The 18,367-nt window shown below is 40.9% G+C and overlaps 1 protein-coding gene and 1 non-coding gene across 17 annotated transcripts in view; one reads left to right on the plus strand and one right to left on the minus strand.

Annotated features, from left to right (window-relative positions):
• The window catches only part of LOC133247146 (uncharacterized), a 77,635-nt gene that overhangs the window by 39,326 nt on the left and 19,942 nt on the right, over positions 1–18,367 (plus strand). For 4 of the 16 annotated variants that reach the window (XM_061415574.1, XM_061415587.1, XM_061415576.1 and 1 more), the window contains exon 3: positions 13,349–13,636. The exons of 9 other annotated variants lie outside the window; for them this stretch is intronic. The gene's annotated coding sequence lies outside the window, so the exon portion shown is untranslated. Of the gene's footprint in view, positions 1–13,348; positions 13,637–18,367 lie in introns of those variants that run through there. 3 more of the 16 variants (XM_061415577.1, XM_061415578.1, XM_061415579.1) reach the window with 1 other exon arrangement.
• Positions 6,599–6,657, minus strand: LOC133248985 (U7 small nuclear RNA). The gene has a single exon (XR_009736803.1). It is a non-coding gene; the product is annotated as a U7 small nuclear RNA (small nuclear RNA).

Consider the following 18,367-nt stretch of genomic DNA (forward strand, 5'->3'; position numbering starts at 1 on the left):
AGCTAGAATCCATTATCTCATACAGATAAAAGAAAAAAAAAACAAAAAATATTTTTCCTTGTAATAACGTTTAAAATTTACTCTCAACAACTTTCCTATACGTCACACAGCAGTGTTAACTATAGCTATCATGCTGTACTTTACATCCCTAGTACTTATTTATCTTGTAAGTGGAAGACACCACCCTTACGGCAGAAAGTGAAGAAGAACTGAAGAGCCTCTTGATGAAAGTGAAAGGGGAGAGTGAAAAAAATTGGCTTAAAACTCAACATTAAAAAAACTAAGATCATGGCATCTGGTCCCATCACTTCATGGCAAATAGATGGGGAAACAATGGAAACAGTGACAGACTTTATTTTTGGGGGGGCTTCAAAATCACTGCAGATGGTGACTGCACCCATGAAATTAAGACGCTTGCTCCTTGGAAGGAAAGTTATGACCAACCTAGACAGCATATTAAAAAGCAGAAACATTACTTTGCAAACAAAGGACCATCTAGTCAAAGCTATGGTTTTTCCAGTAGTCGTGTACCGATGTGAGAATTGGACTACAAAGAAAGCTGAGTGCAGAAGAATTGATGCTTTTGAACTGTGGTGTTGGAGAAGACTCTTGAGAGTCCCTTGGACTGCAAGGAGATCCAACCAATCAATCCTAAAGGAAATCAGTCCTGAATATTCATTGGAAGGACTGATGCTGAAGCTGAAATTCCATTACTTTGGCCACCTGATGTGAAGAACTGACTCATTGGAAAAGACCCTGATGCTGGGAAGGATTGAAGGCAGGAGGAGAAGTGGATGACAGAGGATAAGATGGTTGGATGGTGTCACTGACTCGATGGACATGAGTTTGAGCAAACTTAGGGAGCTGGTGATGCAGAGGGAAGCCTGGCATGCTACAGTCCATGGGGTCACAAAGAATTGGACTCGACTGAGCGACTGAACTGAATTGAACTGATATGTTACTTCTATATTCCTAATTTATCCTTCCCTTCCATCTTTCCCCTTTGGTTACCATAAGTTCCTTTCCTATGTCTCTGAGTCTCTGTTTTATAAATGAGGTTAATTTGTCACCAGTTTTTTTTTAGATTCCACATATAAGTAATATCATATGGTATCTGTATTTGCCTGACTTACTTCACTTACGACAATCCCTAGGTCCATCCATGTTGCTGCACATGGCATCATTTCATTCTTTTAGTGGCTGAGAAGTATTCCACTGTATACATATACACCATCTCTTCTTTATCCATTCATCAGTATATGGACATTTAGGTTGTAGAAATTTGTATCTTTTGACCATCTTCCTCCAATTCTGCCTTCCCTGACACCCTCCCACTTCTGATAACCACAAATCTGATCTCTTTTTCTTCGAGTTTAGTGTTTTGTTTTTCAAGATTCTGCATTTGAGTGAGATCATATAGTATTTGTCTCTCTCTGCCTGAGCTATTTCGCTTAGAATAATGCCCTCAAGGTGGATCCATGTTGTTATAGATGGCAGGCTTCCTTCATTTTTATGGCTGAATGATATTCTATTCTATGTATATACTGAATTTCTTTATCCATGCATTTGTGGACAGACATTTAGGTTTTTCCCATGTCTTGGCTATTATAAATAATGCTGCTATGAACATGGGGATGCAGATACTCTCTTCAAGTTAGTATTTTTGCTTCCTTTGGATATATTCCTGAAGTGGATTGGCTGGATCATATAGTAGTTCTATTTTTAAGTTTTGAGGATCCTCTATATTGTCTTCCCTGTGGCTGTACGGTTTACATTCTCACCAATAGTACCCAAGGGCTCCCCTTTCTCCACATCCTCACCGGAATTTTTCCTCTTATCCTTTGGATGAGGCTACTTTAACAGGCATAGGTGATATCACACTGTAGCTTTAATTTGCATTTCCCTAATGATGGGATGCTGAGCCTCTTTTCATGCACCTGTTGGCCTTTCATATATCTTTTCTTGAAAAATGTCTATTCAAGTCTTTTGCCCATCTTGTAACTGGATTACTTGGGTTTTTTCATCTAGGTTTTTTTGTTTTGGGGGAATTTTTTGGCTATTGAATTGTGTAAGTTCTTCATATATTTTGGGTAATAACCCCTTATCAGATATCTGTTCACAAATATTTTTTTCCCATTCCATGGTTGTCTTTTTACTTTGCTGATTATTTCTTTTGCTCTGAATAAGTTTTTTAGTTTTATGTAGCCCAACTTGTTTATTTTTGCTTAGGTGACATATCAAAATATCATTGCCAAAACCCATGTCAAGGAATTTTTTTCCTCTGTTTTCTTCTAGGAGTTCTATGGTTCAGGTCTTACATTTAAGTCATTAATTCATTTTGAGTTAATTTTTGTGAGTGGTGTAAGATAGGAGCCTATTTTCACTATTTTATATGTGAATATCCAACTTTCCCAGCACTATTTATCAAAGAGACTGCCTTTTCTCCATTGAGTGGCTCTCTTTCAATGGCAACTAATTTCCCCTCCAACTACTTTTGACTACTTTAATGGGCAACTACTTTCCCCATTGCAATGATAATTCCTGTCCTTACTTAAGACTGAGACAGCTATTAAGTAACAAAATTAATTTAATTTAAAAAACCACAATATAAGAACAGATATAACAATTTAAAATGTAGCTATGGTAAATACTGTCATTAAAAAATGATAAAGAGCTAGGTGAGTTCCTCTGAAACCACTATTATTTAAAAAAAATTTTATTGGGATATAGTTGATTTATAATGTGTTGGTTTCAAGTGTGCAGCAAAGTAAATCAGTTACATATATATATATATATATATATATCTCCACTTGCTTTAAGATTCTTTTCCCATATGGGTTATTTCAGAGTATTGACTAGAGTTCCCTGTGCCATACAGTAGGTCCCTATTAATTATTTTATATATGCATGTGTGCTAAGTCTCTTCAGTCGTGTCTGACTCTTTGTGACCCTATGGACTGTAGTCCACCAGGCTCCTCTGTCCATGGGATTCTCCAGGCAAGAATACTGGAGTGGGTTGCCATGCCCCCCTCCGGGGGATCTTTCCAACTCAGGGATCAAACTTGTATCTTTTAAGTCTCCTGCATTGGCTTGTGAGTTCTTCACGACTAGAGCCACTGGGGAAGCCCATCCTATACATAGTAGTGTGTGTATGCCGGGCTTCCCCAGTGGCTCTAGTGGTAAAGAACCTGCCAGCCAGTGCAGGAGACTCAAGAGAACATGGGTTTGATCCCTGGGTTGGGAAGGTCCCCTGAAGGATGGCATGGCAACCCACTTCAGTATTCTTGTCTGGAGAATCCCATGGACAGAGTAACGTGGCAGGCTACAGTCCATAGAGTCACAAAGAGTTGGACATAGCTGAAGCAATATAGCACAGATGCATATTCAGTATTGATATCCCAACTTTTCCATTCCCCCACTTTCCCCCCAGTTGCTATAAGTTTGTTTTTTACATCTGTGACTCTATTTCTGTTCTGTAAATAAGTTCAATTGTACCATTTTTTAAGATTCCACATATAAGCATATATATATATATATATATATATATATATATATATATATATATAAGGACTGGAAAAGGTCAGTTTTCATTCCAATCCCAAAGAAAGGCAATGCCAAAGAATGCTCAAACTACCACACAATTGCACTCATCTCACACGCTAGTAAAGTAATGCTTAAAATTCTCCAAGCCAGGCTTCAGCAATATGTGAACTGTGAACTTCCAGATATTCAAGATGGTTTTAGAAAAGGCAGAGGAACCAGAGATCAAATGACCAACATTTGCTGGATCATTGAAAAAGCAAGAGAGTTCCAGAAAAACATCTATTTCTGCCTTATTGACTATGCCAAAGCCTTTGACTGTGTGGATCACAATAAACTGTGGAACATTCTGAAAGAGATGGGCATACCAGACCACCTGACCTGCCTCTTGAGAAACCTGTATGCCCGTCAGGAAGCAACAATTAGAACTGAACATGGAACAACAGACTGGTTCCAAATAGGAAAAGGAGTATGTCAAGGCTGTATATTGTTGCCCTGCTTCTTTAACTTATATGCAGAGTACATCATTAGAAATGCTGGGCTGGAGGAAGCACAAGCTGGAATTGAGATTGCCAGGAGAAATATCAATAACCTCAGATATGCAGATGACACCACCCTTATGGCAGAAAGTGAAGAAGAACTAAAGAGCCTCTTGATAAAAGTGAAAGAGGGGAGTGAAAAAGTTGGCTTAAAGCTCAACATTCAGAAAACTAAGATCATGGCATCCAGTCCCATCACTTAATGGCAAATAGATGGGGAAACAGTGGAAACAGCGGCTGACTTTATTTTTCTGGGCTCCAAAGTCACTGCAGATGATGATTGCAGCCATGAAATTAAAAGACACTTACTCTTTGGAAGGAAAGTTATGACCAACCTAGACAGCATATTAAAAAGCAGAGACATTACTTTGTCAACAAAGGTCCGTCTAGTCAAGGCTATGGTTTTTCCAGTGGTCATGTATGGATGTGAAAGTTGGACTATAAAGAAAGCTGAGCACTGAAGAATTGATGCTTTTGAACTGTGATGTTGGAGAAGACTCTTGAGAGTCCCTTGGACTGCAAGGAGATCAAACCAGTTCATCCTAAAGGAGATCAGTCCTGGGTGTTCATTGGAAGGACTGATGCTAAAGCTGAAACTCCAATATTTTGGCCACCTGATGCGCAGAGTTGACTCATTGGAAAGGACCCTGATGCTGGGAAAGATTGAGGGCAGGAGGAGAAGGGGACGACAGGGGATGAGATGGTTGGATGGCATCACTGACTCAATGGACGTGGGTTTGGGTGAACTCCAGGAGTTGATGATGGACCGGGAGGCCTGGAGTGCTGTGATTCATGGGTCGCAAAGAGTCAGACATGACCAAGCAACTGAACTGAACTGAACATATAAACAACTTCATATGATATTTGTCTGTCTGACTTACTTCAATCATTATGACAATCCACAGGTCCATCCATGTAGCTGCAAATCGTATTATTTCATTTTTTATGACCGAGTAATATTCCATTTTCTATATATGCCACATCTTTTTATCTGTTCCTCTGTCAGTGGACATGTAGGTTGCTTCCATGTATTGGCTATTGTAAATAGTGATGCAATGAACACTGGGGTGCATGTATCTTTTTGAATTATGTGAAACCACTTTAAATTTAGACAAATAACAGAGAATGACCTTAATAGCAAATCAGAGCATTCATGTATGCAGGTCTTCCTCTACATAGGAAAAATAGAGGATGATGAGTCTTGGAAATTAACATTATGGTTGGATGTTCTCCCAGAGTGTGATGAGCAGAGAACCAAGAAAGGCACACCTATGCTACATCTGTTACACTGAAAAGTGTGGCACTTGGTCAGTACTCAATGAAGGTAGGTCCCTTTCTGCAAAGTATTTCCACGTCTCATTTCTTCACCCTATATATTGAAAAGAAAATCCCAAGGAATAAACTGTTATTGTACTGCTACATAAGAATCTTTACTCACTGAACCTGACTAGATGATTCTGTAGCTTGGTCTCTGCATCCTGAATATTCTGAGTTTGCACTCTCTCTGTGGAAATTGATCACGTATTCCTCTGGCCATTGAGCTGTGATAGGAAAGATTTTCCTGCCTGGAGTCCAAACTGAGCATGCGTCTGGCATAAACAAAGACCCATGACACTTTTTGTTTGTTGGTTGGTTTTGGCCATGCCAAATAGCTTATGGGATCTTAGTTCCCTGATCAGGGATTGAACCCATGCCCCTGTATGGAAGTGCCGAGTCCTAACCACAGGACTGCCAGGGAAGTGCGCCATGACACTGTCTGTGTAATGTCATTGGACTGACACTACTGACTGTTGATCCCTGTGTCCCCAGGGCTCAGTGGTGACATTTTGTACTACAAAGACACATGTGTGTGTGCATGCTAAGTTGCTTCAGTTGTGTCCAGATCTTTGTGACCCCAAGGACTTTGCTTGCCAGGCTCCCCTGTCTGTGGGATTCTCCAGGTAAAAGTACTGAAGTGGGTTGCCTTGCCCTCCTCCAGGGGATCTTCGTAACCCAGGGATCGAACCCAGGTCTCCGACATTGCAGGCAGATTCTTTACCAGCTGAGCCACAGGAAGCCCCAAAATATCTATTCCAGTGCTGAATTTGAGAGAATTTCAAAGAAAGTCTCATGGAAAGTCTCAGCTATGAGGTGTGGTTTCTAGAACCGACCTCTTTGTGTAAGCGAAAAGTGGTTAGAAGGGACATGAAGAAAGCAAAAGCATGACGTAACCATGTCAAACAAAGGAGATAGGTCTCCAACAAACAGCATGTTGAGAAAGTGAAAGGAAATAGGGTTAATTAGATCTTCAAAGTTCAGATGACAGAGGATGCTGACCAGAAAGATTATAAATTTTAACTACAAACTATTCAAGAAACATTTGTTTCTTAAGAAGGAAAGAAACTATTGACAAGTAAAACTAATATAACTTTGCCTAAGACATGTTTTTGTGCCTTTACTTCAGGTTCCTTCATTTTGTGAAAAGGGGAGGAAAGCAAAATAAATATTTTTAAAGAACAAAACAAATGAACCCAAAATAGAATGGCATTCTGGGTAAGCCAGAATACCTGCAACACAAATTTAAATAGATCCAGTACTTAATATCATTCCTAATATCTATATTAGAAATGTTCATTCAATAAACATTTATGAATTCCCTACCATATGCCAGACACTGAGGATACAGTATTTACAAGACAGATATGACCTCTAACCTCATGGAACTTGCAGGCATTAAAAACATGATTGCATTTATTTTTACCTTTATAACTTTGTAAAAACTAAACAGATAACTCTTGAGATTTTTTTGCTGGGTGTTGGAAATACAAAGATTGACATCCACAAGGAAGTGAAAGGTAAATCTACCTGGCTGTGACCATATTACATTAGTAAAACTTTCCCAGTTGTCACCCTTAATATCCAATACTGCTGTCTCCTTTGCCCTTTGAGTTGGAGATCAAATCATCATCTCAATCCACCTGCACCAATTACAAAGTACAGACACTTACCATTGAACACTAACGGAGGAACCTGTGACTTCTCCCACTGAGCGAAATTTCTCTGCCTTATCGAACCTCCGCTGACATGAAACAGGCCTCATCATTTCTGTTTCAGAAAGCAGAGAGCTGCCTTCTCTTTTATCTGCGAGTTTATAGAACCCATAAGATCTGAAAATCCTATTTTAGAATATGGCATGGTGAAGAACTGAACATAAAGTACCTGATCCAATAGCTCTCTGTCTAGGACTTGTCTTTATGTGTTAAGAAGAGATTTATTTTTAAAAATGAGCCCCCTTATGGTTTAAGCTTCTTTAAGGCAATGTAGAGACAAAGGTAAGCTGATCACCCTGCCCTCAGGAAACATCAGAGGGACTGCTGCTTAGTAATCAGACAAACACAAAAGACATTCAGGAAACTAAGATCATAGCATCTGGTCCCATCACTTCGTGGCAAATAAATGGGGAAACAGTGGAAACAGTGACAGACTATTTTTGGGGGCTCCAAAATCACTGCAGATGGTGACTGCAGCCATGCAATTAAAAAATGCTTGTTCCTTGGAAGAAAAGTTATGACCAACCTTGACAGCATATTAAAAAGCAGAGACATTACTTAGCCAACAAAGGTCCGTCTAATCAAAGCTATGGTTTTTCCAGTAGTCATGTGAGAGTTGGACTATAAAGAAAGCTGAGTGCCAAAGAACTGATGCTTTTGAACTGTGGTGTTGGAGAAGACTCTTGAGAGTCCCTTGGACTGCAAGGAGATCCAACCAGTCTATCCTAAAGGAAATCAGCCTTGAATATTCATCGAAAGGACTGATGCTGAAGCTGAAACTCCATTATTTTGGTCACTTGATGGAAAGAGCTGACTCACTGGAAAAGACCCTGATGCTGGGAAAGATTGAAGGCAGGAGAAGAAGGGGATGACAGAGGATGAGATGGTTGGATGGCCTCACTGACTCAATGGACATGGGTTTGAGTAAGCTCTGGGAGTTGGTGATGGACATCGAGGCCTGGAGTGCTGCAGTCCATGCGGTTGCAAAGAGTCAGACATGACTGAGCGACTGAACTGAACTATCCCTCTCAAGTCCACCCCTCTAGAAATAGATCAGGACATTCTCAAAGCACATGTTCCTCCACTGATGTGTACTAAGAACTTTTCGATTTCTGCTCCCAATTTTGGAGCTATATAATGATTAATTGTACCGATTAGCTGACAATCATCACATCAGGAAATCCAACTGCCAGTATTGGTAATGAGACAGCAAAAATTTGAGATACATTGTTTTTATGTCATTTTGGTCATAAATAACCTAAAAAATCCACTCCGGTCTCCTCCAATTAAAAGTATAAAATTCAAATATTATTTCCTAAAAGATTCCATGGACACCCAAATTTAGAAATGTGTGTTTAAATAAAATAAAAATTTTTTAAACAAATGTTCCATGGATTGCTTTTGTTAAAAATTGGTGGAATCAAGAGAGAAAAGTTATCCATGCATGATGTGCCTATAAACTGGCTTTCTGAAAGCAAAAACAAAGAGGAAATTCTGATTTGAAGTCTTTGTTGACTTCTTTAGTATAAACACTCCCACCACGGCCAATTTTAAGCTACCAGTCTGAAATCACAGAACATACAGTTGGGGAGAGATGTGCCCAGTCAGCGTGCCCAGTCAGCTCTCAAGAGCCTGGATAAGCCAGCTCCAGAAATCAACGGCTGTCACCTGAGGGAAAAAATAAATATTCATGTCTGACTCTTTGCGACCCCATGGACTGGAGCCCACCAGGATCCTCTGTCCATGGGAATCCCAGACAAGAATACTGGAGTGGGTTGCCGTTCCCTCCACCAGGGGATCTTCATGCCCCAGGGATTAAACCTGGGTCTCTTGCATTGCAGGCAGATTCTTTACCATTTGAGCAATCAGGAAAGTCCCAAATATTAATTTACTTTCTGTCAAAGAGCCCAAAGACTACATTGTTTCTGGTGTAGTTCCTAGAATATCCAATTTGGAGAATTATTCTTAATGTTGGTTTTAATACTTTATGAAACTAAACATTCCTTTTATAAATCTTTTCAGTGCTTCACACTTTGATGTGATTTAGGTTTAAATATGGCAACCAATTTTCCATAATGAGAAATATAAAGATGTGAATGTTTATTAGTAAGACAATGACATTAAAAAGATTTGTGCTACTTGTCAGTAAAAACGTTTCTATTCCTTCGGTTGAAGTAAATTTATAGCCCTCTCCGTGACTGTCCACCAGATGGCAGACATTTTGCAGCCACTTTGCAAATAAGGCATATTTGCATTTCTGCAAGGCCAAACAATACTTTTTGAAGATGTTAAAGGAAATAACGAGCACATTTGATTAAGCAACAACACATGCGGGAGCACATTTGCAATTTGGATTGTTCTCTTATTTTTCCCCTTCCAGTCCACACCTCTCTCTGGGGTTCCAGAGGGTATTATCCAACCAATTGTTCCTGGCATTTTCATTCATGGAAGTATGTGAATTTGAACATGGCTAAACTGAACTTTTGGGAGACTTCCTATTGGTCCCTGGTGGGCCGCTGGCTAAGACTCCACGCTGCCAATGCAGGGGGTCCGGGTTCCACCCGTGGTCAGGGAACTAGACCCCACATGCCTCAGCTGTGTTCACACGCGGCCAGTAAAGACTGTGCATGCCACAACTGAGACTCAGCACTGCTGATAAATTATTTCATTAACATTAGAAAAAACCCTGAACTTTTTGATCTTTCCCTCTTTTCCAATTCTGCTTTTCTTTCAGCCTTTTCTTCCAGCTGCTCATCCCAGAAACCTAGAAATTATCCTTGATAATTTCACTCTTGTTACCTTCCACATCTAAGTGTTAGTTGCTCAGTTGTGTCTGACTCTTTGAGACCCCATGGACTGTAGCCCCACAGGTTCCTCTGGCCATGGGATTCTCCAGGCAAGAATACTGCAGTGGGTTGCCATTCCCTTCTCCAGGGGATCTTCCCAACCCAGGTCTCCTGCATTGCAGGCAGGTTCTTTACGGTCTGAGCCACCACAGAAGCCTCTGGCATCAAATCCTCTTGATTCTCATCTATCATCTTTCCTGGAGATGACTGCCACAGCCTCCTAATTCATCTTCCTTCTTATATCCTCCACACAACAGAAACAGCATTGTTTTAAATATGTAAATCTGAGAACTTGTTATCCTCCTTTTTAAATCCTTCAATGGCTTCTGTCAACTTACAATTGTTTTCTTTCGCTATTGACTTTTTTCCTTTAAAGTGATTTATTTTTTTACTTACTGTAGTTAAGTCTCAGAATGGACTAGTAAATGTGAGCAGGTAAAAGTCACAATAATGAATTACAATGTCCCCCTGGATACAGCTACTTGGTTTGGGGCGTACTGCAAGTGATCTCCACAGAAAATAAACTGTTGCTTCACTGTCCTTGGACTCACCATCCACATGCCACGCATTACAGGAAAATTATCTGCTTGTCTACCTCAGGAAAATGAAAGGCAGATCTTAAGATCTTAATTTGAAGGACATAAGATCTCTTGAAAGAAATTGTGATAGGAACTTTGATATGATGGTTAGATCTGAAGACAAGAATATTAAGTGCTTCTGACTAGAAGAGGTTGAGATAGACCTGCTTCAGCCCCTCGGGGAGGGTTCTTCAATGTTTTGGCTATCTGCAGCTGTGTAACACACCACCTCAACTGCATAGCGTGGAGCAGTGGTCTGTACTTAATTATTATCTCTTACAGTGTTGGGGCTGACGGGACTTCAACCCCCTAGTCTCTCGGGGGGGTTGAAGTCAGACAGCTGTGGCTGGAGTCATTCTGAGGCTTCCTCATCCACGTGTGTGTGGGAGGATGTGGGCTGTTGGCAGGGACCTTAGCGGGGCTTTTGCCTGGAACACGTACACATGGCCTCTCTATGTGGCCTGGGCTTCCTCAAAACCACTGATGCGAGAACACAAAAGTCCTGCCACTTTGGCCCAACCGACTTGGACAGCTACGGCTTCCTAGGTGGTGCTGGTGGTAAAGAACCTGCCTGTCAATGCAGGAGACAGAAGAGACGCGGGTTTGATCCCTGGGTCAGGAAGATCCGTTGGAACGGGGCATGACAACCCACTCCAGGATTCTTGCCTGGAGAATTCCATGGACAGAGGAGCCTGGTGGGCTGTAGTCTATAGGCTGACACAGAGTCAGACACGACTGAAGCGACTTAGTCTGCACACACACGGGGCAGCTATGGAGAGTCATCCTAGCTCCAGAGCTCCCTGGGGCATTGACCAAGACTGTCATTGAGGCTGAATCACAATTTGACTTCTCCTTCATCCACTCCAGCTTCCTTCCTTCCCCTTCTCTTCCCTTCCACAGGTGTTAATACACAGGCACTCCTTAATAAATGTCATGCACATGTCCTCAGTTTGAGTCAGTTCCTGGGGAACCCAGCTTGCAACAACATGGGGCCGTAAACTCAGGAGGGAAGTCTAGCTAGAGAGAGCTAAATGAGCTGTAACCAATGAGCACAGCCAGTGTTGGTGCCAGAACTTTCAACTGGGTGCCTTGTGAGCAGTGTTCTCTTCTGTGTGTGCATATGTGTTTACATGGGGAGGGGTGGAAGAAACGAATTCACTTTGGGGACTTATTTTGAAGTTGCTTATATACAAGTGTACTATGAGTTAGATTGTATATTTATCTTTAGGGTTTATCTGGGAGCTGATGGAGGTGTGGGGATGAGAAGAAAGTTCCCTGCATGCACTTAGACATCCCCTCACCTCAGCTCCTCTTAGGATTGCCATCCGAGGTTGGCTGAAAGAGTTGAGACATTCTCCCGAAAGTCTTGTGAAGAACTGCGGCCCTTGGCATTGGTGCTGGTGTTCTGTGGCCAGAGATGAACAAGAGACTCATCATGGGGCAGATCTAGGGCCTGCTAGAGGCACAGGAATCACTGCATTCCCTGCCTGGACTAGCATCGTCCAGTAGAAGGATTCACTTGATCACTTTAAGAAGTTTGTTGTTCTACAAACAAAATGCTGGAGAGGGTTTGGGAGAAAGGGAACCCTCCTACACTGTTGGTGGGAATGTACATTGGTGTAGCCACTATGGAGAACAGCTTGGGAATACCTTAAAAAACTAAAAATAGAGCTACCATATGATCCTGCAATCCCATTCTTGGGCATATATCTGGAGAAAATCGTAATTCTAAAGGATACATGCACCCCGACGTTCATCGCAGCATGATTTACAATAGCCAGGACATGGAAGCAACATAAATATCCGTCTACAGAGGAATGAATAGTGAACACGGTGATGGCATATTACTTAGCCATTAAAAGGAGTGAAATATGACATTTGCAGAGACAGGGGTGGACCTAGAACGTTTTGCAAAGCAGAAATAGAGTCACAGATGAGGAAGACAAACTCAGGCTTACCAAGGGGGGAAGGTGGGGCAAGATTAATTGGGAGATTGGGACTGACACAAACACCCTGCTAGGTAACTAGTGAGAAACTATCGTACAGCACAGGGAGCTCCACTCAGCGCTCCATGGTGCATATATGGAGATACATATGCGTGTATACATGTGCTGCGCTTAGTCTCTCAGTCAGCTCTTTGTGACCCCAAGGACTGTAGCCTGCCAGGCATTCTCCAGGCAAGAATACTGGAGTGGGTTGCCATGCCCGCCTCCAGGGGATCTTCCCAACCCAGGGATCCAACCCAGGTTTCCCACATTGCAGGCAGATTCTTTACCATCTGAGCCCCTAGGGAAGCCTGTATATATACAAATGTATATGTATAACTGACCACTTTGCTGCGCAACTAACAGAACATTGTAAAGCAACTATAGTCCTATAAAAATTAATAGTAATTGTAAAAGAAACTTCTTGGAGACTGGGAATCTACCAAAACTCAGAGCATCAAAACCCATTATCTCCCAAGTATTAGCATGGCTTACTCTTTCTTTTTCTTTTAGGTTTTTGCCAAATATCACCTTTCAAAGAGGCTTCCTTGACCATTAATTTTATTTAAACTAGCACCTCTATAATTCTCTCCCTCTATACTGCTTTTATTTTCATCATGTTGCTTCCAACCACCAGACACAATTTTCTGTATTTACTTGTTTATTGACTATCTGTCTCATGAGAATCTAGTTCTAGAAGGGGAACAAATTGGTCTATTTTTTTTTTTTTATTACTGTCTACTGAGAACCATGCAATAGCAACAACTTAACAGATATTTGTTGATTGAAAGATATTTGTTGATCAAAGATTTCAACTGTCTTAAATTCTAGAGAAGGAGTTGTAGATGGTGAATATCTTCTGCCCCGTGGTTTGGAGAACAGATGAAATTGGAGACTTGAAGGGAAAGTGGAGACCCAGGATGGAGAGCCTCTTCTGCTTTCCGCCTGCTGCTGGGGAACCTGGTTCCAGTCAGCTGTCAAGGTCCTGCCACGTCGTTGCCCTTGGGTTCTGTGAGACAGTCTCGTTCCTCATAACACATTCCGTTCTTCCTCCTCTGTTTCAGCTGGGTCTGTATCAACTGCCACCAAAGATTCTAACAAACAAACTTTGAGAAAGTACGTTTTAGCTTTGCCTTTTTCTCTCAAACTGCCCCTGACATTTTTCAGAAAAGCAAAGAGAAAGAGATGTTCTTTCTTCTCTTATAAAGAATTAGGCGCATGTTACTGATAAGCACTTCAGTAACATGAAGGTCAGGGTTAGGGTTTTGTTTGTGTTGGCTTGGTCTCTGCCACTCCACGAGGGCATGCAGGATCTTAGTTCCCAAACTGGGATTGAACCCGTGCCCTCAGCAATGCAAATGTGGCATTCTAACTCCTGGACCACCAGAGAATTCCCAAGGTATTTCTGATAAAGGCTTGAATCTAGGATGTTCACAAAAGTACCAGCCTTACTTTCTTTTCAGTTTGGAGATACCTGTAAAAACATATAATCTTGTGTTGTGTTCTGCTACTATAAAACTGTCTCTGCAAGATATTTATACAAAGGAATCTTTTTAAAATTTATTTTAATTGGAGGCTAATTACAATACTGTAGTGGTTTTGCCATACACTGACACGAATCAGCGATGGATGTACATGTGTTCCCCATCCTGAACCCCCCTCCCACCTCCCTCCCCATCCCATCCTTCTGGATCATCCCAGTGCACCAGCCCTGAGCGCCCTGTCTCATGCATTGAACCTGGACTGGCGATCTATTTCACATATGATAATATACATGTTTCAATGCTATTCTCTCAAATCATCCCACCCTTGCCTTCTCCCACAGATTCCAAAAGACTTCTTTACATCTGTGTCTCTTTTGCTGTCTTGCATATAAGGTCATCGTTACCATCTTTCTAAATTCCATATATATGCATTAGTAAACTGTATTGGTGTTTTTCTTTCTGGCTTACTTCACTATGTATAATAGGCTCCAGTTTCATCCACCTCATTAGGACTGATTCAAATGCATTCTTTTTCAAAGGAATCTTTTAAAGACAGACAGACTTGCAGAAAAATTGCTTTTGTGTCCTCTGAAAAGTTTCCCTGCAACCTCCAACAGTCTGCAGTTCTAATTGGTTATCTTAATAATTTGCTTCCCTAGTAATTATTTTAAAACTGATATCTCTACTCTTTAAAAGGCAATGAGATATTTATGAGGTTTCTCTGTCAAGCCAGGAGAAGAGTTTTAGAACGTCCTTTTTCCTCCCTTTGTGCACAAATGAACAGCACATCTGTGACTCTTTTCTCACTCAAACAAAAAGGTGAGTGCTTCTGTCTCATTATCTGGGACTGGTCAGGGCTTCACCTACTTCCAGTTTCAAACTCATTCTTATCACTAACATCCAGTTTATTTTAATGTTGGGAAAAATATTTGAATCCCGTGGGTCTTTATTTCCCAAACAATATTAAAAGATGAGTGTTTTCATTCCTGGATAAAATTACTTCTTATCAGGGTCCTAGGGGTCGAGCATGACTGCTACTTAAAGAAAAAATAACTTGATTTTGGAGGTCTCTTTGGGAAGCAGGAAACACTCTGTAGAATCCGTCTGTGGGGAAAGCAAACTCACTTTTGGTTGCACATCCAAATATCTTACCTGGTGTGCTTGAATGGTGTCTCCTGGGTTTTAAACATCTGCTTGGTTCTAGGTTGTTTGTACAGGCCTGGGCACCACAAAGCGAGGAAGGAGACTAACAAGGTGCTGGTGAATTGCAACCTTGCATCTTTGATGAAATTGGGCCAGGGTCTCCCTTAAACTAAAGATGCCTGCTGCTGCTGCTGCTGCTAAGTCACTTCAGTCGTGTCCAACTCTGTGCAACCCCATAGACGGCAGCCCACCAGGCTCCCCTGTCCCTGGGATTCTCCAGGCAAAGATGCCTAGGATTTCTGAAATGTGTGGGGTTTTTTGCCATGTTTGTGCAAAAAAAAAAAAAAAAAAAAGGAGTTTTATAATCTCTGTTTTTTATGCTCTTGGTCAATACTGATTCACCTACCTAATCACATTATGCCAGGCAATTAAGGCACAAAACATTGATATATATTATATATAATATACATATAAACATTGTAATATGTAATATATATACTATATATAAAAACACTGTAATATGTAACATATTACATATGTTATATACATATGGGGAAATATTGGGATATATATTATATCACAAAGGTAATCTGATTCACAGGCTCTGATTTCTTCATTTGCTTCTAATCCTTACAGAGCACTCTCTTCACTTTTCCCAATTTGTTAAGAAGTGATATTTCTTTCCTTAATTGCTTTTCTAAATTAACTTTTGGGTTCTGAATGCAGTTTATTTAATAACAGCTTGTAGTTCAGTTCAGTTCAGTTGCTCAGTTGTGTCTGACTCTTTGTGACCCCATGGACTGCAGCATCCCAGGCCTCCCTGTCAATCACCAACTCCCAGAGCTTACTCAAACTCATGTCCATCATGTCGGTGATGCCATCCAACCATTTCATCCTCTGCTGTCCCCTTCTCCTTCTGCCTTCAATCTTTCCCAGTATCAGGGTCTTTTCAAATGAGTCAGTTCTTCACATCAGGTGGCCAAAATATTGGAGTTTCAGCTTTAGCATCAGTCCTTCCAATTAATATTCAGGGCTGATTTCCTTTAGGATGGACTGGTTGGATCTCTTTGATGTCCAAGGGACTCTCAAGAGTCTTCTCCAACACCACAGTTCAAAAACATCGGTTCTTCGATGCTCAGCTTTCTTTATAGTCCAACTTTCACATCCATATGTGACTACTGGAAAAACCATAGCTTTGACTAGATGGAATTTTGTCAGCAAAGTAATGTCTCTGCTTTTTAATATGCTGCCTAGGTTTGTCATAGCTTTTCTTCCAAGGAGCAAGCGTCTTTTAATTTCATGGGTGCAGTCACCATCTGCAGTGATTTTGGAGCCCCCCAAAATAAAGTCTGTCTCTGTTTCCACTGTTTCCCCATCTATTTGCCATGAGGTGATGCGAATGGATGCCATTTTCTTAGTTTTCTGAATGTTGAGTTTTAAGCCAACTTTTTCACTCCCCTCTTTCACTTTCATCAAGAGGCTCTTTAGTTCTTCTTTGCTTTCTGCCATAAGGTTGGTGTCATCTGCATATCTGAGGTTATTATTTCTCCCAGCAATCTTGATTCCATCTTGTGCTTCTTCTGGTCCGGCATTTCTCATGACGTACTCTCCATATAAGTTAAATAAGCAGGGTGACAATATACAGCCTTGACATACTCCTTGCCTGATTTGGAACCAGTCTGTTGTTCCATGTCCAGTTCTAACTGTTGCTTCTTGATCTGCATACAGATTTCTCAGAAGGCAGGTCAGGTGGTCTGGTATTCTCATCTCGTGAAGAATTTTTCACAGTTTGTTGTGATCCACACAGTCAAAGGCTTTGGCATAGTCAATAAAGCAGAAGTAGATGTTTTTCTGGAACTCTCCTGGTTTTTCAATGATCCAACAGATGTTGGCAATTTATCTCTGGTTCCTCTGCCTTTTCTAAATCCAGCTGGAACATCTGGAAGTTCACAGCTTATGTACTGTTGAAGCCTGGCTTGGAGAATTTTGAGCATTATTTTGCTAGTTTGTGAGATGAGTGCAATTGTGTGGTAGTTTGAACATTCTTTGGCATTGCCTTTCTTTGGGATTGCAAACTGACCTTTTTCAGTCCTGTGGCCACTACTGAGTTTTCCAAATTTGCTGGCACATTGAGTGCAACATTTTCAGAGCATCATCTTTTGGGATCTGAAATAGCTCAACTGGAATTCCATCACCTCCACTATGTAGTTTGTAGTGATGCTTCCTAAGGCCCACTTGACTTCACATTCCAGGATGTCTGGCTCTAGGTGAGTGATCACACCACTGTGATTATCTGGGTCCTGAAGATCTTTTTTGTATAGCTCTTCTGTGTATTCTTGCCACCTCTACTTAATATCTTCTGCTTCTGTTATGTTCATACCATTTCTGTCCTTTATTGAGCTCATGTTTGCATGAAATGTTTTCTTGGTATCTCTTTTTCTTGAAGAGATCTCTAGTCTTTTTCATTCTATTGTTTTCCTCTATTTCTTTGCATTGATCACTGAGGAAGTCTATCTTATCTCTTCTTGCTATTTTTTGGAACTCTGTGTTCAAATGCATATATCTTTCCTTTTCTCCTTTGCCTTTCACATCTTGTCTTTTCTCAGCTATTTGTAAGCCTTCCTCAGACAGCCATTTTGGTTTTTTGCATTTCTTTCTCTTGGGGATGGTCTTGATCACTGCCTCATGTACAGTGTCATGAACGTCCATCCATAGTTCTTCAGGCACTCTGTCTATCAGATTTAATCCCTTGAATCTATTTGTCACTCCCACTGTATAATCGTAAGTGATTTGCTTTAGATCATACCTGAATGGTCTAGTGGTTTTCCCTACTTTCTTCAATTTAAGTCTGAATTTGGCAATTAGGAGTTCATGATATGAGCCACAGGCAGCTCCTGGTCTTGTTTTTGCTGACTGTATAGAGCTTCTCCATCTTTGGCTGCAAAGATTATAATCAGTCTGATTTCAGTATTGACCATCTGGTCATGTCCATGTGTTGGTGGAAGACAATGTTTGCTATGACCAATGCGTTCTCTTGGCAAGACTCTGTTAGCCTTTGACCTGCTTCATTTTGTATTCCAAGGTCAAATTAGTATTCCAACGCCAAATGACAGCTTGTAGCTTCCTATATATTTATATGCCATCAGCAGTTAGGTACCCATTTATTGAAGCTTCTCTTAACCAGTCCCTCATTTAGGCATGAAGTCTCTGGACAATTCCCTTG

The sequence above is a fragment of the Bos javanicus genome, chromosome 5 (genome assembly GCF_032452875.1).
Source record: "Bos javanicus breed banteng chromosome 5, ARS-OSU_banteng_1.0, whole genome shotgun sequence".
Taxonomy (NCBI): Eukaryota; Metazoa; Chordata; class Mammalia; order Artiodactyla; family Bovidae; genus Bos; species Bos javanicus.